Source organism: Mus caroli, unplaced genomic scaffold (genome assembly GCF_978045245.1).
Source record: "Mus caroli unplaced genomic scaffold, Mus_caroli_1 scaffold_2, whole genome shotgun sequence".
NCBI lineage: Eukaryota > Metazoa > Chordata > Mammalia > Rodentia > Muridae > Mus > Mus caroli.
In genome coordinates, this window is record NW_028227257.1 from 4,371,425 (window position 1) to 4,394,425 (window position 23,001).

Here is a 23,001-nt window from a genome sequence, read left to right on the forward strand (position 1 = left end):
CCCAGAGCCCTGTATTGACTCAAAGGTAAAATCCTTTTTAATCTGAGCATTAATCTTAAATTTGCAATCAAACTGCAAGCTGCAGTCAATGGAACAATGGCAGTTTTAACCATAATTTTTAAGTTTTTGTGCAAGGTTAGGATAATATCTACAACTTTGGGAAAGTAAAACCTATGTTTAAAACAATTTATCACTGTTAAAATCAATATTAGAAGCATTACTATCATATTATGAAGTTTGGATATCAATTAATACCTATGAATACCTATTAAAGCAAGCTTTAACGCTTTAATAAAGAGGCATTGCTTTATATCTTATCTTAAATTTTACTATTTAGGATAGGAATCACATTAATCAATCTTTGAGTTAAGAAGATCTTTTTCTGAGGAGGCCTTCTCTGATAGGCACTCCTCCTGAGATACCACAAGCTCTGCCTGAGGGTGATTTAGCCCTGGAAAAGTTGCATCTTTTATAGCATCATTTACAAGCGCCCAGAGACCTAGGGTAAAATTATCTGTCTGAGCGATATTCAAGGCCTCACCAACTTTCTCCCAGGTTCCACAATCTATCGTTTCTTCTTCTTTGAACCATGGACAACAGCTATCTATCTTATCTAAAAAATGTCTTACTAATTGTACTTCAAGCCTTACTCCTCTGGCCTGAAGCAACTCCTGAAAACTAAAAACAACCGCCTGATCCATGACTTTAAACCCTTTCTTCTTCCACCTAAGTAGCTTTCTAAAAAGCTGCGGCACACCTCCTGTCTCCGTATCTAGTTCCGATTAACGAACTACTGACCCCAAGCAGAAACAGGGTTGGGTCAGCACTGATTCAAACTTGATTCGTATCCTACCGCATCCTCAGCAACACTTTACAAAACTGAAATTTTAGGCTAGCGCTAGCATGTGTACCTATCCGTTGCTCCGATGCTCCTCCGATAAGAAGATCCTTTCCTTTCTTGTGGAGCTCCACACAGCAGTCGTTTCTCTTAGCATCCCTCTGCCATTCTTCAGGTCCCAGTTCTGGTGCCAACTGTTGCGGCCTGCCCGCAGTCCACAACACGAACGGTTCAACTGAGAATGGCAGTTCGAACTGAAAAGAGAGGAATCTAGACGGGGCGGAAGAAAGAATGGAGCCAAGACAACAAACGTTCTGATCAAGGCTCAATTTTACTATTTCCAGACACTCAGTTATAAAGGAAGGGGGAGGGAACCCAATATCCCGCCAAGTAACTCAGGGTCCAGTAGCAGGATGAACACGTGTGTGCCTCCAGGCAGCAAAGGCAGGTTCCAGCAGTAGGCGTGGCAGGACGAATGAGCAGGTAGCTCCACCCTTGAGCAAGCAGGTTCCAGGCTGGGGGAAGGGAGGCCACACAGAACCTCTTAGGAGACAGGTATATCAGGGTCCTGTCAGCAAGTATTTCTTTGCATCCACAATAGTGTCTGGGTTTGGTGACTGTATATGGGATGGATTCCCCCAAGTTAGGGGGGGGGCAGTCTCTAGATGGCCTTTCCTTCTGTCTCTGCTCAACACCTTGTCTCTGTATTTTCTCCTGTGAGTATTTTCCTCCCCATTCTAAGAAAGACTTAAGCATACACACTTTGGTTTTCCTTCTTCCTGTGTTTCATGTGGTCTGTGAATTGTATCTTGGGTATTTGAAGCTATTGAGCTAAAATCCACTTATCAGTGAGTGTATACTATGTGAGTTCTTTTGTGTATATTCTCTGATTTAGAATGGAATGTTCTATGAGTATCTGTTAAATCCAATTATTCCATAACTTCTGTTAATTTCATTGTGTCTACATTTAGCTTGTGTTTCCATGATCTGTCCATTGATGAGAGTGGGGTGTTGAAGTATTCCACTATTTGTGCATTAGTAAAGTTTCTTTTATGAATGTGGGTGCCCTTGTATTTGGAGCATAGACATTGAGAATTGAGAGTTCTTCATGATAGATTTTTCCTCTGATGAGTATGAAGTATCCTTCCTCATATATTTTTTGATAACTTTTGGTTGGAAGTTGATTTTATTGGATATTAGAATGGCCACTCCAGCTTGTGTCTGGGGAATCTTTTTTTTTTTTTTAATTGTTTTCCAGGACTTTTACTCTGAGGTAATGTCTGTTTTTGGTACTGATGTGTATTTCCTGTATGCAGCAAAATTCTGCATCTTGTTTATGGATCCAAGTTTTTTATTGGGGAATTGAGTCCATTGATGTTAAGAGCTACTAAGGAATAGTGATTGTTACTACCTGTTATTTGTGATGTTATTTTTATGTTTGTGTTGCTATCTTCTTTTGGGGTTGCTGAAAAAAAGAACACTTTTTTTTTTTTTTTTTTTTTTGGTTTTTCGAGACTAGAGTTTCTCTGTATAGCCCTGACTGTCCTGGAACTCACTTTGTAGACCAGGCTGGCCTCGAATTCAGAAATCCCCCTGTCTCTGCCCCACAAGTGCTGGGATTACAAGCATGCACCACCAAGCCTGGCAAAAGAACACTTTCTTGCTTTTTCTAGAGTGTACTTTCCCTCCATGTGTTGGCATTTCCCATCTATTTTCCTTTGTAGACCTGGATTTGTGGAAAGGTGATGTGTAAATTTGGTTTTGTCACAGAATATCATGGTTTCTTCATCTATTGTAATTGAGAGTTTTGCTGGGGACTGTAGACTGGGCTGGCATTTGTGTTCTCTGAGCATCTGTATGAGATTTCTAAGATCTTCTAGCTTTCATAGTCTCTGGTGAGAAGTCTAGTGTATGTCTGATAGGTCTGCCTTCATAAGTTACTTGACATTTTTCTCCTGACTGCTTTTATTATTATTTCTTGGTTTACTGCATTTGGTGTTTTGATTACTATGTGACAGGAGGAATATCTATTTTGGTCCAATCTCTTTGGAGGTATGTAGGCTTCTTGTATGTTTATGAGTATCTATCTCCTTAGCTTAGAGGAGTTTTCTTCTATAATTTTGTTGAAGATATTTACTGGCCCATCAACTTGGGAATCTTCACTCCCTTCTATACCTAATATCTTTTTGTTTGTTTTGTTTTGTTTTGTTTTGTTTTGTTTTGTTTTGTTTTGTTTTGTTTGGGACAGGGTTTCTCTGTGGAGCCCTGGCTGTCCTGGAGATCACTCTGTAGACCAGGCCGGCCTTGAACTCAGAAATCCACCTGCCTCTGCCTCCCAAGTGCTGGGATTAAAGTTGTGTGCCACCACTGTCCAGCTATACCTCTTATCCTTAGATTTGGTTTTCTCATTGTGTCCTAGATCTTCTGGATGTTTTGTGTTAGGAGCTTTTTGCATTTTTGCATTTTCTTGAACGTTGAGTCAATGTTTTCTGTGGTATTTTCTGCACCTGTGATTCTCTTTTGTATCTCTTGTATCTCTTGTATTCTGTTGCTGATGCTTGTATCTATGACTCCTGACCTCTTTCCTGTTTCCTATATCCAGGGTTGTCTCCCTTTGTGATTTATTGTTTCTATTTCCAGTGTTAGATTATGGATAGTTTTGTTCCTTTCCTTCACCTGTTTACATGTTCGGTTGTGTTTTCCTGTAATTTTTTTTCTGGTTTTTCAAGGCAGGGTTTCTCTAGATAGCCCTGGCTGTCCTGGAGCTCACTCTGTAGACCAGGCTGGCCTCAAACTCAGAAATACACCTGCCTCTGCCTCCCAAGTGCTGTGATTAAAGGTGTGTGCCACCACGCCCAGCGTCCTGTAATTCTTTAAGGGATTTTTTTTCTTCTTTAAGGGCTTCCTGACAGAAACCACAAGGCTCCTGTCCCAGGCTGCTTCTAGGTTTCTGTGTCCTGAGGCTTTCAGGAGGGTCCCTGTGACCAGTAGTAATGGTTTTACCTGTGCTCACAGGTGTTGTAGTACTCCTGGGAGACTAACTCTCTCCTGGCGCTATTTTGGTAAGGATCTTACCAAATGTGGATCTTAAAGCAGCCAGACTCTCTTCTGCAGGTAACCAGAAGCTGATGGTCTTCTGTCCTGGGAAGAGCCTAAGCATGGGAGTTGATTTTTTTCTTAATTACAAATATGAGTGAGTTAATACTCTTGAGCTTGTGATCAAATTGAATATTGTAGCTAATGAAACATTGGCAGTGAAACTCTATTGTTAAGTTTTTTTGTAATATTACAGCATAACCCTAATTTTGGAAAGCAAACCCCAGTTTTTATCAGTGCAAACCATCTGTTCTCTTTAAAATCAATACCAAGAGCATTACTTTGTCATTACAAAGTTTGTTTACAAGTTCATATATATATGAATGCATGACAGTACAGCTTTAATACCTCATAAAAGAGATATTCTTTTTTATCCATTTTTATTAGTTTAGTTCTAGGATAAGAATCACATAATATATTACTTGCATTTAGAAGTATGTTTAGAGACCGACCTGCCCTCCTGGGTTGGCTCATGCCATTAGTTGTTTAGAATGAATCCATCCCTGAGTTACCAGTTTTCAGGTAACTTTTTGTTACCAATGTTCCAAATTTTTAATCATACCCAATGAGTTATAAGCCAATACTCGATAATGGAGATATGGAGTAAATATATTACTATTAACACCAGTAAGTATCAAACATGACGTGGCTACACGCATCTCATATAATTAGAACAGAAAAAAGATATTAATTTATCCCTTAAAATGACAACCAAACCATAATTTATAAAAATAACCACACCCAAAAGTAAGGGATCAGCATGACAAGACTGCACAATGTCGTCCTGCTGAGTTTAAAGGGGTGAGTAGGGGTGCAAAAATTTGAAAACCTGGTTAGAATTAAGAAGGCATTTGTTTTCCAGTCTCTGCATGCTTAGAACACTCAGGTTTTGACTGAAGTTCAGTTATCTGTCTGAAAGTTTGGATGAACCAAGTCCATTTTGAGTCAGCAGCAATTTCTGAAACTGTTCTAGAAGCAAGTCTCTGGAAACAGTATAAGGAGATAGGTACCTGGAAAAAGAGGTCATCTCAATGTCCCAAGTAATGAATCTAGTTGGTGGGTCACATTCTGCAATATGTGACTCTTACAGTAACTATTTCAGTTCTATTAAGATATTCATATGGATTGTGAAAGGAGCACAGATCAGTTAAGAATTAATTTTTGCTCCTTGTTAGAGCAGGTGAAAGACAACTATTCTTTTATGTGTTAATTTAATCAATAAAAAATATTCATTCATGTCATAGGATGGATGACATGATGAATATTAAGTGTTCCATAAAGAATAATATATATGTTCTCATTTTAGCTGAAGTTTTGGCTAGCGACTTTACATGTCTAGGCTACTTACAGGTCTGTTCCCATGTGGAGGAATCAGCAAATCATGATGCCTGCCTGTTGGATTTTCTCAAACATTAATTTTTGGTAGCCAAGATCTTCAGGGGTCTTCCCCTGTCACATCTGAACTATATCACTATGGAACGGGTTCAAGGCAATTTCTTCCTTGCTATTAGCACAAATATAGATTCTCTCCCATAATACCATAGACTTTTAAATTTTTCTTTAAGACAGTTTTTCCATTCATTTTCCATTGTCTAGAAATTAACGATTCTAATTATTTATTGTGGTAGGTTTTCACTCTAACTTCATGCCTTTGTTTCCTACATTTGAGATCAAAGCCTGGATTACCTTATTCCATGTATACTCAACCATTTTTTATTAGATATTTTTTCATTTACATTTCAAATGCCATCCCCAGAGCCCCCTATACCCTTCCCCCTGCCCTGGTCCTCAACCCACCCACACCTGCTTCCTGGCCCTGGCATTCCCCTGTAATGGGGCATATGATCTTCACAATAACAAGGGGGTCTTCTCCCATTGATAGCCAACTAGGCCATCCTTTACTACATATGTGACTAGAGGTATAGCTCTGGGTGGGAGGTACTGGTTAGTTCATATTGTTGTTCTGCCTATAGTTTTGCAAACACCTTTAGCTCCTTGGGTACTTTCTCTAGCTCCTTCATTAGGGGGCCTGTGTTCCATCCAATAGATGACTGTGAGCATCCCCTTCTGTATTTTCCAGGCATTGTCATAGACTCAGAATAAAGAGCTATGTCAGGGTTCTGTCATTAAAAGCTTTCTGACATATGCAATAGTGTCTGTGTTTGGTGGTTGTTCATGGGATGGATCCCCTGGTGGGGCAGTCTCTGGATGGTCTTTTCTTCTGTCTTAGCTCTGAACTTTGTCTCTATAACTCCTTCCATGGGTATTTTGCTCCTTCTTCTAAGAAGGTTCAAAGGATCCGCACTTTGGTCTTCCTTTTTCCTGAGTTTCATGTGTTTTACAAATTGTATCTTGGATATTCTACGTTTCTGAGATAATATCTGTTTATCAGTGAGTGCATACCATGTGTGTTCTTTTGTGATTGAGCTACCTCACTCAGGATGATATCCTCCAGATGCACCCATTTGCCTAAGATTTTCATGAATTCACAGGGTAGTGGTGGCACATGCCTTTAATCCCAGCACTTGGGAGGCAGAAGCAGGTGGATTTCTGAGTTCGAGTTCAGCCTGGTCTACAGAATGAGTTCCAGGACACCCAGGGCAGCACAGAGAAACCTTGTCTTGAAAAACCAAAAAGAAGAAGAAGAAGGAGAAGGAGAAAAGAAGAAGAAAACTCCAAAAAGAATGTCATGAACGCATTGTTTTTAATTATTGAGTAGTACTCCATTGTATAAATGTACCACATTTTCTGTATCCATTCCTCTTGAGGGACATTTGTGTTCTTTCCAGCTTCTCGCTATTATAAATAAGAATGCTATGAACATAGTGGAACATGTATCCTTGTTATATTTTGGAGCATCTTTTGGGTATATATTCCAAGGAGTGGTATAGCTGGGTCCTCAGGTAGTACTATGTCCAATTTTCTGAGGAGCCACCATACTGATTTCCAGAGTGGCTGTACCAGCTTGCAATCCCCAACAATGGAAGAATGTTCCTCTTTCTCCACATCCTTGCCAGCATCTGCTCTCACCAGAATTTTGATCTTAGCCATTCTGTCTGGTGTGAGGTGGAATCTCAGGGTTGTTTTGATTTGCATTTCCCTGATGGTTAAGGATGGTTAAGGATTTTTTCAGATGCTTCTCAGCCATTTGGTGTTCCTCAGTTGAGAAATCTTTGTTTAGCTCTGTACCCCGGTGTTTGTTTGTTTGTTTGTTTGTTTGTTTTTGCATCGTTAGGGTGCCATTTTATTTTTTTTTTAATTTTTAATATTTTTATTACATATTTTCCTCAATTACATTTCCAATGCTATCCCAAAAGTCCCCCATAGCGCCCCCCACTTCCCTACCCACCCATTCCCATTCTTTTGGCCCTGGCATTCCCCTATATTGGGGCATATAAAGTTTGCAAGTCCAATGGGCCTCTCTTTCCAATGATGGCCGACTAGACCATCTTTCGATACATATGCAGCTAGAGACAACAGCTCCGGGGTTCTGGTTAGTACATCATGTTGTTCCAACAATAGGGTTGCAGATCCCTTTAGCTCCTTGGGTACTTTCTCTAGCTTCTCCATTGGGAGCCCTGTGATACATCCAATAGCTGACTGTTAACATCCACTCCTGTGTTTGCTAGGCCCCGGCATCGTCTCACAAGAGACAGCTGTATTTGGGTCCTTTCAGCAAAATCTTGCTAGTGTATGCAATGGTGTCAGCGTTTAGAAGCTGCTTATGGGAAGGATCCCTGGATACGGCAGTCTCTAAATGGTCCATCCTTTCATCACAGCTATGAACTTTGTCTCTGTAACTCCTTCCCTGGGTGTTTTGTTCCCAATTCTAAGAAGGGGCACAGTGTCCACACTTTGGTCTTCATTCTTCTTGAGTTTCATGCGTTTAGTAAATTGTATCTTATATCTTGGGTATCCTAAGTTTTGGGCTAATATCCACTTATCAGTGAATACATATTGTGTGAGTTCTTTTGTGATTGTGTTACTTCACTCAAGATGATGCCCTCCAGGCCCATCCATTTGGCTAGGAATTTCATAAATTCATTCTTTTTAATAGCTGAGTAGTACTCCATTGTGTAAATGTACCATAATTTCTGTATCCATTCCTCTGTTGAGGGACATCTGGGTTCTTTCCAGCTTCTGGCTATTATAAATAGGGCTGCTATGAACATAGTGGAGCATGTGTCCTTTTTACCGGTTGGGACATCTTCTGGATATATGCCCAGGAGAGGTATTGCTGGATCCTCCGGTAGTACTATGTCCAATTTTCTGAGGAACCGCCAGACTGATTTCCAGAGTGGTTGTACAAGTTTGCAATCCCACCAACAATGGAGGAGTGTTCCTCTTTCTCCACATCCTCGCCAGCATCTGCTGTCACCTGAATTTTTGATCTTAGCCATTCTGACTGGTGTGAGGTGGAATCTCAGGGTTGTTTTGATTTGCATTTCCCTGATGATTAAGGATGTTGAACATTTTTTCAGGTGCTTCTCTGCCATTCGGTATTCCTCAGGTGAGAATTCTTTGTTCAGTTCTGAGCCCCATTTTTTAATGGGGTTATTTGACTTTCTGGAGTCCACCTTCTTGAGTTCTTTATATATATTGGATATTAGTCCCTTATCTGATTTAGGATAGGTGAAGATCCTTTCCCAATCTGTTGGTGTTTTTTTTTTTTTGTCTTATTGATGGTGTCTTTAGCCTTGCAGAAGCTTTGCAGTTTCATGAGGTCCCACTTGTCAATTCTCGATCTTACAGCACAAGCCATTACTGTTCTATTCAAGAATTTTTCCCCTGTGCCCATATCTTCAAGGCTTTTCCCCACTTTCTCCTCTATAAGTTTCAGTGTCTCTGGTTTTATGTGAAGTTCCTTGATCCACTTAGACTTGACCTTAATACAAGGAGATAGGAATGGATCGATTCGCATTCTTCTACATGTTAACAACCAGTTGTGCCAGCACCATTTGTTGAAAATGCTGTCTTTCTTCCACTGGATGTTTTTAGCTCCCTTGTCGAAGATCAAGTGACCGTAGGTGTGTGGGTTCATTTCTGGGTCTTCAATTCTATTCCATTGGTCTATTTGTCTGTCACTATACCAGTACCATGCAGTTTTTATCACAATTGCTCTGTAGTAAAGCTTTAGGTCCGGCATGGTGATTCCACCAGAGGTTCTTTTATCCTTGAGAAGAGTTTTTGCTATCCTAGGTTTTTTGTTATTCCAGATGAATTTGCAGATTGCACTTTCTAATTCGTTGAAGAATTGAGTTGGAATTTTGATGGGGATTGCATTGAATCTGTAGATTGCTTTTGGCAAGATAGCCATTTTTACAATGTTGATCCTGCCAATCCATGAGCATGGGAGATCTTTCCATCTTCTGAGATCTTCTAGAATTTCTTTCTTCAGAGACTTGAAGTTTTTATTATACAGATCTTTCACTTCCTTAGTTAGAGTCACGCCAAGATATTTTATATTATTTGTGACTATTGAGAAGGGTGTTGTTTCCCTAATTTCTTTCTCAGCCTGTTTATTCTTTGTGTAGAGAAAGGCCATTGATTTGTTTGAGTTAATTTCATATCCAGCTACTTCACCGAAGCTGTTTATCAGGCTTAGGAGTTCTCTGATGGAATTTTTAGGGTCACTTATATATACTATCATATCATCTGCAAAAAGTGATATTTTGACTTCATCTTTTCCAATTTGTATCCCTTTGATCTCCTTTTGTTGTCGAATTGCTCTGGCTAGGACTTCAAGTACAATGTTGAATAGGTATGGAGAAAGTGGACAGCCTTGTCTAGTCCCTGATTTTAGAGGGATTGCTTCAAGCTTCTCACCATTTACTTTGATGTTGGCTACTGGTTTGCTGTAGATTGCTTTTATCATGTTTAGGTATGGGCCTTGAATTCCTGATCTTTCCAAGACTTTTATCATGAATGGGTGTTGGATCTTGTCAAATGCTTTTTCCGCATCTAACGAGATGACCATGTGGTTTTTGTCTTTGAGTTTGTTTATATACTGGATTACGTTGATGGATTTCCGTATATTGAACCATCCCTGCATCCCTGGGATGAAACCTACTTGGTCAGGATGGATGATTGTTTTGATGTGTTCTTGGATTCGGTTAGCAAGAACTTTATTGAGGATTTTTGCATCAATATTCATAAGGGATATTGGTCTGAAGTTTTCTATCTTTGTTGGGTCTTTTTGTGGTTTAGGTATCAGAGTAATTGTGGCTTCATAGAATGAGTTGGGTAGAGTACCTTCTGTTTCTATTTTGTGGAATAGTTTGTGAAGAACTGGGATTAGATCTTCTTTGAAGGTCTGATAGAACTGTGCACTAAACCCATCTGGTCCTGGGCTTTTTTTAGTTGGGAGACTATTAATGACTGCTTCTATTTCTTTGGGGGATATAGGGCTGTTTAGAACATTAACCTGATCTTGATTCAACTTTGGTACCTGGTATCTGTCTAGGAACTTCTCCATTTCATCCAGGTTCTCCAGTTTTGTTGAGTATAGCCTTTGGTAGAAGGATCTGATGGTGTTTTGGATGTCTTCAGGATCTGTTGTTATGTCTCCTTTTTCATTTCTGATTTTGTTAATTAGGATGCTTTCCCTGTGCCCTCTAGTGAGTCTGGCTAAGGGTTTATCTATCTTGTTGATTTTCTCAAAGAACCAGCTCCTTGATTGGTTGATTCTTTGAATAGTTCTTCTTGTTTCCACTTGGTTGATTTCGCCCCTGAGTTTGATTATTTCCTGCCGTCTACTCCTCTTGGGTGAATTTGCTTCCTTTTGTTCTAGTGCTTTTAGGTATGTTGTCAAGCTGCTAATGTGTGCTCTCTCTAGTTTCCTTTTGGAGGCACTCAGAGCTATGAGTTTTCCTCTTAGAAATGCTTTCATTGCGTCCCATAAGTTTGGGTATGTTGTGGCTTCATTTTCATTGAACTCTAAAAAGTCCTTAATTTCTTTCTTTATTCCTTCCTTGACCAAGGTATCATTGAGAAGAGTGTTGTTCAGTTTCCACGTGAAGGTTGGCTTTCTATTATTTATTTTGTTATTGAAGATCAGCCTTAGTCCATGGTGATCTGATAGGATGCATGGGACAATTTCAATATTTTTGTATCTGTTGAGGCCTGCTTTGTGACCAATTATGTGGTCAATTTTGGAGAAGGTACCATGAGGTGCTGAGAAGAAGGTATATCCTTTTGTTTTAGGATAGAATGTTCTGTAGATATCTGCCAGATCCATTTGATTCATAACTTCTGTTAGTTTCACTGTGTCCCTGTTTAGTTTCTGTTTCCATGATCTGTCCATTGGTGAAAGTGGTGTGTTGAAGTCTCCCACTATTATTGTATGAGGTGCAATGTGTGCTTTGAGCTTTACTAAAGTTTCTTTAATGAATGTGGCTGCCTTTGTATTTGGAGCATAGATATTCAGGATTGATAGTTCCTCTTGGAGGATTTTACCTTTGATGAGTATGAAGTGCCCCTCCCTGTCTTTTTTGATGACTTTGGGTTGGAAGTCAATCTTATCAGATATTAGAATGGCTACTCCAGCTTGTTTCTTCATACCATTTGCTTGGAAAATTCTTTTCCAGCCTTTCATTCTGAGGTAGTGTCTATCTTTTTCTCTGAGATGAGTTTCCTGTAAGCAGCAAAATGTTGGGTCTTGTTTGTGTAGCCAGTTTGTTAGTCTATGTCTTTTTATTGGGGAGTTGAGTCCATTGATATTAAGAGATATTAAGGAAAAGTAATTGTTGTTTCCTGTTATTTTTGTTGTTAAAGTTGGCATTCTGTTCTTGTGGCTGTCTTCTTTTAGGTTTGTTGAGGGATTACCTTCTTGTTGTTTCTAGGGCATGGTTCCTGTCCTTGTATTGGTTTTTTCCTGTTATTATCCTTTGAAGGGCTGGATTCGTGGAGAGATAATGTGTGAATTTGGTTTTCTCGTGGAATACTTTGGTTTCTCCATCTATGGTAATTGAGAGTTTGGCTGGGTATAGTAGCCTGGGCTGGAATTTGTGTTCTTTTAGTGTCTGTATAACATCTGTCCAGGATCTTCTGGCTTTCATAGTCTCTGGTGCAAAATCTGGTGTAATTCTGATAGGCTTGCCTTTATATGTTACTTGGCCTTTTTCTCTTACTGCTTTTAGTATTCTATCTTTATTTAGTGCATTTGTTGTTCTGATTATTATGTGTCGGGAGGTATTTCTTTTCTGGTCCAGTCTATTTGGAGTTCTGTAGGCTTCTTGTATGTTCATGGGCATCTCTTTCTTTAGGTTTGGGAAGTTTTCTTCTATAATTTTGTTGAAGATGTTTGCTGGTCCTTTGAGTTGAAAATCTTCATTCTCATCCACTCCTATTATCCATAGGTTTGGTCTTCTCATTGTGTCCTGTATTTCTTGGATGTTTTGAGTTAGGATCTTTTTGCGTTTTACATTATCCTTGATTGTTGTGCCGATGTTCTCTATGGAATCTTCTGCACCTGAGATTCTCTCTTCCATCTCTTGTATTCTGTTGCTGATGCTCGTATCTATGGTTCCAGATTTCTTTCCTAGGGTTTCTATCTCCAGTGTTGCCTCATTTTGGGTTTTCTTTATTATGTCTACTTCCCTTTTTAGGTCTAGTATGGTTTTGTTCATTTCCATCATCTGTTTGGATGTGTTTTCCTGTGTTTCTGTAAGGACTTCTACCCGTTTGATTATGTTATCCTGTTTTTCTTTAAGGATTTGTAACTCTTTAGCAGTGTTCTCCTGCAATTCTTTAAGGGATTTTTGTGCTTCCTCTTTACTGTCTTCTACCTGTTTACCAGTGTTCCTTTGTATTTCTTTAAGTGTGTTATTAAAGTCCTTCTTGAAGTCCTCTACCATCATCATGAGATATGCTTTTAGATCTGTGTCTAGCTTTTCTGGTGTGTTGGGGTGCCCTGGACTGGGCGACGTGGGAGTGCTGGGTTCTGATGATGGTGAGTGGTCTTGGTTTCTGTTAGTAAGATTATTACATTTACCTTTCGCCATCTGGTAATCTCTGGGGTTAGTTGTTGTCGTTGTCACTGTTTAAAGATTGGAGCAGAAGCTGTGTTCCACTCACCAACAGTCTCAAAATCCTGTGGCGGGGGTCGTGGGTAGCTGGGGGGTGTCAGGCGACCCTGCGCTCTAGCTACCCTGGTGCTGGTCCGGCCGGAAGAGGCCTGTGGTCCTACTCAGGCCGGTTTTCTGCTTCCCTAACTAATGCAGTCTCAGGTCCTGCGCGCAATTGGATTGGAGCAGAAGCTGTGTTCCACTCACCAGAAGTCTTAAGATCCTGTGGCGGGTGTTGTGGGTAGCTGGCGAGTGTCAGCCGACCCTGCGCCCTAGCTACCCCGGCGCTTTTCTGACCGGAGAGGCTTGTGGCCCTACTAAGGCCAGATTTCTGCCTCCCCAACCAAAGCAGTCTCAGGTCCTGCGTGATTGGACTGGAGCAGAAGCTGTGTTCCACTCACCAGCAGTCTCAAAATCCTGTGGCAGGGGTCGTGGGTAGCTGGCGGGTGTCAGCCGACCCTGTGCTCTAGCTACTCCGGTGCTGGTCCGGCCGGAAGAGCTTTTTGTTTGTTTTTAATAGAGTTATTTGAATTTCTGGAGTCCAACTTCTTGAGCTCTTTATATATATTGGATATTAGTCCTCTATCTGATTTAGGATAGGTAAAGATACTTTCCAAATGTGTTGGTGGCATTTTTGTCTTATTGACAGTATCTTTTGCCTTACAGAAACTTTGCAATTGTATGAGGTCCCATTTATCAATTTTTGATCTTACAGCACAAGCCATTGCTGTTCTGTCCAGGAAATTTTCCCCTGTTCCAATATCTTTGAGACTTTTCCCCACATCCTCCTCTATAAGTTCCAGTGTCTCTAGTTTTACATGGAGTTCCTTGATCCACGTCGACTTGACCTTAGTACAAAGAGATCGAAATGGATTAATTCGCATTCTTCTACATAATAACCACCAGTAATTACCAACACCATTTGTTGAAGATGCTGTCTTTTTTCCACTGGGTGATTTTTAGCTCCCTTGTCAAAGATCAAGTGACCATAGGTGTGTGTTCATTACTGGGTCTTCAATTTTATTGCATTCATCTACCTGTCTGTTGCTGTACCAGTACCATTCAGTTTTTCTCAAAATTCCCTGGTAGTACAGCTTTAGGTCAGGCATAGTCATTCCACAAGAGGTTCTTTTATCATTGAGAAGAGTTTTTGCTATCCTAGGTTTTTTGTTATTCTGGATGAATTTGCAAATTGTCCTGTGGGGAATTGCAGTCGGATCTCCAGTCTCGCTGAAGTCTGAACCCCGATGGTCATAATTCACCTACATGTCATGGTAGTTGGTAGTCTTTCCCTCATGCTACTGGTACTCTGGCCCCTGCCTAAGGTACCACATCCCACAGCCCCCACAACAGAAGCATGGTCAGTAGTCACGTAAGCAATGGCCCAAGCTTCTGACCTTCAGGCTAGACTCCTCCCCAGTTACCGAGCAACAGTGTAGACCATAAAAAGGGGTGCTCAGCCCCCACCTCGCTCTTTCAACCTCTTATTCCTTTGCCTCTTCCCTTTGTCTTCTTTCCCTCTCTCTCTCTCTCTCTCTCTCTCTCTCTCTCTCTCTCTCTCTCTCTCTCTCTCTCTCTCTCTCTCTCCCCCCTCTCCCCCTCCCTCCCTCCTTTGTACCTTCTCTCTTTCCCCTGCATTTCTATAATAAAGCTCTTAAAACATAGAGTCTCTGCTCTGCTCTTTCAAGTTCCTCTGTGCACTCTGGTCAGTGTTGGGAACTTCTTCCCCCTTCCCTCTATCCTACAACCCTGGTGGCTTTAACAAAGTAGCTCCAGGGGGGTACCCAGGCAGGGCCGTCCCTTGATCACCCCCTGAAGAGTGGGATAGAGGAATGCCCACACAGGGATGAGTGGATAGGGTAGATAGCAGCCCTCCCATGCCTGACTGACTAGAGAATAGGGAAACTTTGGCGGGACAGTGGGCATATTTTTCCTATCCCACTCTCTCCCTAGGGCCCTGGAGGGCCCTCCATCCCCTTCTTATTTTGCTCCCAACATTGCCCTTTCTAATTCGCTGAAGAATTAATTTGGAATTTTGATGGGGATTTCACTGAATCTGTAGATTGCTTTCGGCAAGCCATTTTTACTATAGTGATCATGCCAATCCATGAGCATGGGAGATCTTTCCATCTTCTGAGATCTTCTTTCATTTCTTCAGAGCCTTGAAGTTGTTATCATACAGATCTTTCACTTCCTTAGTTAGAGTCACACCAAGGTATTTTATATTATTTGTGACTATTGTGAAGGGTGTTGTTTCCCTAATTTCTTTCTCAGCCTGTTTATCCTTTGTGTAGAGAAAGGCCATTGATTTGTTTGAGTAAATTTTATAACCAGATACTGCACTGAAGCTGTTTATCAGGTTTAGGAGTTCCCTGGTGGAATTTTTAGGATCACTTACATATGCTATCATACCATCTGCAAATAGTGATATTTTGACTTCTTCCTTTCCAATTTGTATCCCATTGACCTCCTTTTGTTGTCTAATTGTTCTGGGTAGGACTTTGAGTACTATATTGAATAGGTAGGGAGAAAGTGGGCAGCCTTGTCTAGTCCCTGATTTTAGCAGGATTGTTTCCAGCTTCTCTCCATTTACTTTGATGTTGGCTACCTAGTTTGATGTAGATTGATTTTATTATGTTTAGGTATGGACCTTGAATTCCTGCTCTTTCCAAGACTTTTATCATGCATGAGTGTTAGATTTTGTCAACTGCTTTCTGAGCATCTAACAAGACGATAATGTGGTTTTTGTCTATGAGTTTGTTTATATAGTGGATTATGTTGATGGATTTCTGTATATTAAACCATCCCTGCATCCCTGGAATGAAGCCTATTTGATCATGATGGATGATTGTTTTGATGAGGTCTTGGATTCAGTTAGTGAGAATTTTATTGAGTATTTTTGCTTGAATATTCATAAGGGAAATTGGTCTGAAGCTCTCTATGTTTGGTCTTTATGTGGTTTAGGTATCAGAGTAACCTTGGCTTCACAGAATGAACTGGGTAGAGTACTTTCTGTTTCTATTTTGTGGAATAGTGTGAGGAGAATTGGAATTAGGTCTTCTTTGAAAGGCTGAAAGAACTCTGCACTAATCCTATCTGGTCCTGGTCTTTGTTGTTGTTGTTGTTGTTGGGAGACTATTAATGACGGCTTCTATTGCTTTAGGGGATATGGGACTGTTTAGGTCATTAATCTGATCCTGACTTAACTTTGTTATCTGGTATCTGTCTAGAAATTTGTCCATTTCATCCAGGTTTTCCAGTTTTGTTGAGTTTAGTCTTTTGTGGTAGTAGTTTATGCTGTTTTTTATTTCCTCAGGTTCTGTTGTTATGTCTCCCTTTTCATTTTTGATTTTGTTAAGTAGGACACTGTCCCTGTGTCCTCTAGTGAGTTTGGCTAAGGGTTCATCTATCTTGTTGATTTTCTCAAAGAACCAGCTCCTAGATTGGATGATTCTTTGTATAGTTCTCTTTGTTTCCACTTGGTTGATTTCAGCCCTGAGTTTCATTATTTCCTACCATCTACTCCTCTTGGGTAAATTTGTTTCCTTCTGTTCTAGATCTTTTAGGTGTGCTGTCAAACTGCTAGTGTGTGCCCTCTCTAGTTTCTTTTTGGAGGCAATAAGAGCTATGATTTTTCCTCTTAGGACTGCTTTCATTGTGTCCCATCAATTTGGGTATGTTGTGGCTTCATTTTCATTAAACTCCAAAAAGTCTTTAATTTCTTAATTTATTTTTTCCTTGAGTAGTGTGTTCTTCAGCTTCCATGTGAACATTGGCTTTCTATTATATATGTTGTTATTAACGATCAGCCTTAGTCCGTGGTGATCTGATAGTATGTGTGGGATAATTTCAGAATTTTGTATCAGCTGAGGTCTGTTTTGTGACCATTTATATGGTTGATTTGGGAAAAGGTGCCATGAGGTGCTGAGAAGAAATTATATCCTTTTGTTTTAGGATAAAATATTCTGTAAACATCTGTTAAATCCATTCTTTTCATAAGTTCTGTTAGTTTCAATGTATCTCTGTTTAGTTTCTGTTTCCAGGATCTATTCCTTGATGAGAGTTGTGTGTTGAAGTCTCCCACTATTATGGTGTGAGGTGCAATATTTGCTTTGACCGTTACTGTAGTTAATTTAATAGATGTGGATGCTCTTGCATTTGGAGCATGGATATTTAGAATTAAGAGTTCATCTTGAAAGATTTTACATTTGATGTGTATGAAGTGCCACTCCTTGTCTTTTTTGATAACTTTGAGTTGTAAGTCGATTTTCTTCAATATTACAATGGCTACTCCAGCTTGTTTCTTTGGACCATTTGCTTGGAAAATCATTTTCCAGCCTTTTACCCTGAGGTAGTGTCTGTCTTTTCCCCTGAGATGGGTTTCCTGTTAGCAGCAAAAAGTTGGGTCCTGTTTCTGTAGCTAGTCTGTTAGTCTATGTCCTTTTATTGGGGAGTTGAGTCTACTGATATTAAGAGATATTAAGGAAAAGTACTTGTTGCTTCCTGTTATATTTGTTGTTAGAGTTGGGATTCTGTTCTTGTGGCTGTCTTCTTTTAGGTTTGTTGAAGGCTTTCTTTCTTTTTCTACGGTGTAGTTTCTGTCCTTCTGTTGGTGTTTTCCCATTATTATTTTGTCATGGAATACTTAGGGTTCTCCGTCTATGGTAATTGAGTGTTTTGCTGTGTATAGTAGCCTGGGCTGATATTTTTGTTCTCTTAGGGTCTGTATAACATCTGTCCAGGATCTTCTGACTTTCATAGTCTCTGGTGAGAAGTATGGTGTAATTCTAGTAGGCCTGCCTCTATATGTTACTTGACCTTTTTACCTTACTGCTTTAAATATTCTATCTTTATTTAGTGCATTTTGGTTCTGCTTATTAAGTGATGGGGGAATTTATTTTCTGGTCCAGTCTACTTGAAGTTCTGTAGGTCCCTTGTATGTTCATGGGCATCTCTTTCTTTAGGTTAGGAAAATTTTCTTCTATAATTTTGTTAAAGATATTTACTGGTCCTTTGATTTGAAATACTCCATTCTCATCTACCTATTATTAGTAGGTTTGATCTTCTCATTGCGTCCTGGATTTCCTGCATGTTTTGAGTTAGGATCTGTTTGCATTTTGCATTTCCTTTGATTGTTGTGTCCATGTTCTCTATGGAATCTTCTGCACCTAAGATTCTCCCTTCCATCTCTTGTATTCTGTTGCTGATGCTTGCATCTAAGGTTCCTGATCTATTTCCTAGGGTTTCTATCTACAGAGTTGTCTCCCTTTGAGTTTTCTTTATTGTTTCTACTTCCATTTTTAGATCTTGGACGGTTTTGTTCAATCCCATCACCTCTTTGGTTGTGTTTTCCTGTAATTCTTTAAGGGATTTTTGTGTTTCCTCTTTAATGTCTTCTACCTGTTTAGCAGTGTTCTCCTGAATGTCTTTAAGTGAGTTATTAATGTGCTTCTCCAAATCCTATATGAGCATCATGAGATATGGTTTTAGATCCGAATCTTGCTTTTCGGGTGTCTTGGCATATTCAGAACTCACTGTGGTGGGCTGAGATCCTCTTTGTTCCTCTTATCATGAACCCAAAAGTCCTACATTTGTCTCCTGATTAGCCATCAGCTGCTGGCACTTTTGTTTCCCATTTACAATCAGCTTGGGGCAGGAAATCTCAGTGTCCCAATACAGGATTATCATTCAATTTGGGAACAATTTAACAGAAGTAGCATGAGAACCAATACACAATTGGGAATAAGCAGAAAAACCAAACCAAACCAAACCAAACACCAGGCTCTAAGTATTGCTTTTTTGTTATTACCCTGCATTTACTCATATGGTGAAAATAAGTTCAAGTATCCAGGCATGGGGTATTGTGGCTGTCTCTAACAGTCTCTAACAGTCATAATGACTATCTCTGACAATGCTTTTTGCTTTTCATCTTGTTTGTGCTACTCAAAACATAACACCTGTTCTTTACCACCAAAGAACAAATCCATATGATTGGTTATACTATAACACCCTTATTCTATAACAGTTGACACTGTAAACTACATAAGCCCCTATCCCTAAATCCTGATTGGTGTGAAAATGAAGCTATAATTTGGAAGGAATGTTTCTGTCTGTTCCTCCTTTTTTTTTAATACTATTTTCTTTATTTCTTTATTATCTAATCTATTTTTACAAACCAGACCTTATACCCGTTGTCTTATTCAGGGTTTCTATTCCTGCACAAACATCATGACAAAGAAGCAAGTTTTAGAGGAAAGGGTTTATCGGGCTTATGATTGCATACTGCTGTTCATCACCAAGGAAGTCAGGACTGGAGCTCAAGCAGGTCAAGAAGCAGGAGCTGATGCAGAGGCCATGGAGGAATGTGTCTTAACTGGCTTGCTTCTCCTGGCTTGCTCAGCCTGCTCTCTTATAGAATCCAAGTCTACCAGCCCAGAGATGGTCCCATGCACATGGGACATTCCCCCCTTGATCACTAATTGAGAAAATGCCTTATAGCTGGATCTTGTGGAGGCATTTCCCCAACTGAACTTCCTTTCTCTGTGATAATTCCAGCTTGTGTCAAGTTGACACAAAACTAGCCAGTACAATTGACACCTTGTCATCTTGACACACAAACACATCACAACTAAGCCTCAATCCTTAGTTTCTTCTTCATCCCCAAGATATACACAACTTTGAAAGTCCCACAATCTTTATGTATTAAAGGTACAATCCTTTAAAAATATCCAATATCCTTTAAAATCCAAAGCCTTTTACAATTAAAAGTCCCTTAACTGTGGAATCCACTAAAACATTTTCTCCCTTCAAGAGGGAAAACTATCAGGGCACAGTCACAATCAAAAGCAAAAATTAAACTCCAACTGTCTAATGTCTGGGATGCAACTCATGATCCCTTGGACAACTCCAAGGGCTTGGGTCTTTTCTCCAGCCCAGTCCTTTGTAGCACACAGCTTGTCCTCTAGGCTCCAGATGCCTGTACTTTACTGCTGCTGCTGTTCTTGGTGGTCATTCATGGTCCTGGCATCTCCAAAACACTGCATGACCCCTTAATTTCTGGGCCATCAATTGCACCTGAGGCTACACCTTCACCCATGGCCTTCTATGGTCTCTCACAGTGCTGGGCCTCAGATGCTCTGCATGATCCCTTTATGCTTAAAAACCAGTACCACCTGGGTAACTCTTACATATTACCAAGTCCAGCCACAGCACAAGGTACAACCTTGGCTATCTCTAGAACACTGCCTCTGTGCTCTCAGAAAACACTTCTCAGAAGATGCCACCTCAATGATGCTGGTCTCTTCTTAATCACTGCTAATTTTTTAGCTCCAGCTAACCAGCATCAATAGCCCCAGCAATGCAAAGTTTTCACTCTAGTAGTTCTGGTATCTTGTTAATCACAGCTGATTCTTCAGCCCTAGCTTACCAGAACCTTCACAATCCAAAACTTTAACGGCCCTGAAAAGAGTCTTTAATTTTCCCTCTGAAATTTCATAAGCCAGGCCTCCATCTTCTGCACTGTTCTCAACATTATCTTCCAAGCTCCTACACAACATCCCATAGAGTTCTTAACACAGAATGGATCTTCTAGTCCAAAGTTCCAAAGTCCTTTCACAGTCCTCCCAAAACATGGTCAGGTTGTCACAGTAATACCCCACTCCTGATACCAATTTGTCTTAGTCACGGTTTCTATTCCTGCACAAACATCATGACCAAGAAACAGTTGGGGAGGAAAGGGTTTAATCCAGCTTACACTGTCCACATTGCTGTTGATCTGCAAAGGATGTCATGACTGTAACTCAACTAAGACAGTAAGAAACATTTCTTGTATCCCCTTGATCTCCTTTGTATGATTATTTTCACAATGGTGATTTAGAAATGATTAAAGGCTTACCCATATTGAATGCATTCATAGGGTTTCTCTTCATAATGATGAAGCTTTGGGAAATCTGAAAAGGTTTCACCATATTATATTCCTAAATTTCTTTGCAGTATGGATTGTTTCATTGTGATGACTCTAGATATATTCAAAAAGCTTCACCATATTAAATACTCTTACAGGATTTTGTCTCTATTATGATTTTTTTGTGTGTCTTTGAATATGACTGACAAGTATAGGCAATACCACATGCATTACAGACATAGGGTTTCTCACCTCTATGTCTACTTTCATGTATTTGAAGATCTTATGTACAAGGCTTTGTCCCTTTGATAAATTTCATAGCGTTTCTCTCAAGTGTGTCTTCTTTTATTTACTTAGAGACTAATGTGGCTTATAAAACATTTACCACATTGCTTATATTCTTAGGGTTTCTGTCCAGTGTGTATACTTTTGTGTTGGGAGATAATTCTTTTGTACAACTGCTTTAGCTAATTAGTGATAATCAGAGGATTTTGCTCCACCTCATGTTCTTTATGGATTTGAAGATGATTGTTATGTAGAAGGGCTTTAGAACATTGACGATATTCATAGGGTTTCTCTCCTGTATGTGTTCCTTTGTATATTTGGAGGCCACTGCTTTGTGAATTAGGTGTAAAAGCACCATTGCTAACATTCAAATATCTCTCTCCTATACATGTTCTTTTATGATTTTGTTGATGACTGGGTTTTGAAAAAGTTTAACGACATAGGTTGAAATCAAAGCATTTGTCTCAACTATATGTTCTTTTTTGTGTGTAAAGATGATTGGTTTTTGAAAAAGCTTTACTATGCTGGTTACATTTAAAAGGTTCTTCTGGTATGTGATCATTTACATACTTCGAGATCAATACTTGTTGCAAAGGCTCTATAACATTAGATGCCTTCATAGAGCTTCTTTTCTGTATGTGTTCTTTTATGTCTTTTGAGGTTACCACTATGTATAAAAGCTTTACCACATTGGTCACATTCATAGGGTTTCTCTCCTGTATGTGTTCACTTATGTATTTGGAAGTGATCACTTCTTATAAAAGTTTTACCACATTGGTTACATTCAAAGTGCTTCTCTTCTGTATGTGTTCTCTTATGTATTTGGAGGTCTGTACTTCTTATAAAAGCTTTACCACACTGGTTATATTCATAGGGCTTCTCTCCTGTATGTATTCGCTCATGTATTTGGAGTTTATCCCTTTTTGCAAAGGCTTTACCACATTGGTTACATTCATAGGGTTTCTCTCCTGTATGTGTTCTCTTATGTATTTGGAGGTCCCAACTTCTTATAAAAGCTTTACCACATTGGTTACATTCATAGGGCTTCTCTCCTGTATGTGTTCTCTTATGTATTTGGAGGTCCGTACTTCTTATAAAAGCTTTACCACACTGGTTACATTCATAGGGTTTCTCTCCTGTATGTGTTCACTTATGTATTTGGAGGTGACCACTTCTTATATAAGTTTTACCACATAGGTTACATTCATAGGGTTTCTCTCCTGTATGTGTTCGCTTATGTATTTGGAGGTCACCACTTCATATAAAAGTTTTACCACATTGATTACATTCATAGGGCTTCTCTCCTGTATGTGTTTGCTTATGTATTTGGAGGTCACTCCTTCCAGTAACGGTTTTACAACACTGGTTATATTCATAGGGTTTCTCCCCTGTATTTCTTCGTTTATGTATTCGGAGATGACTGCTTATTACAAAGGCTTTACCACATTGGTTACAGTAATAGTCTTTCTCTCCATTATGTGTTCTTTAATGCCTTTGTCTAAGACTCTGATATGCAAAGGCTTTACCACATTGAATAAACTGAGAGGGTTGCACTGCAATATAACTTCTTTCATGCCTGCAAATACAATTGGCACATGTGAAATCTTTCTCACATTGAGTGTACTGATGAGTCTTTTTATCTGTATGAATTCTTTTATTATTTGTTTTCATTGAAAAGAGCAATCTAATGTTAACATAATATGACTTTTACATTCAAAGGTGTTCTGCTTCATTATGGATTGTTTTACATCTTTAAGGATACATGAAATGGGAACAGTACTGATTATTTGGCTCACATTTATAGCATACTTTTT

The 23,001-nt window shown here is 39.6% G+C and overlaps 2 pseudogenes; one reads left to right on the top strand and one right to left on the bottom strand.

The window, feature by feature from the left end:
• LOC147005713 (uncharacterized) overlaps positions 1-22,858 on the bottom strand; it is a 67,594-nt pseudogene extending 44,736 nt beyond the window's left edge.
• The window catches only part of LOC147005711 (zinc finger protein 711-like), a 164,645-nt pseudogene that overhangs the window by 139,847 nt on the left and 1,797 nt on the right, over positions 1-23,001 (top strand).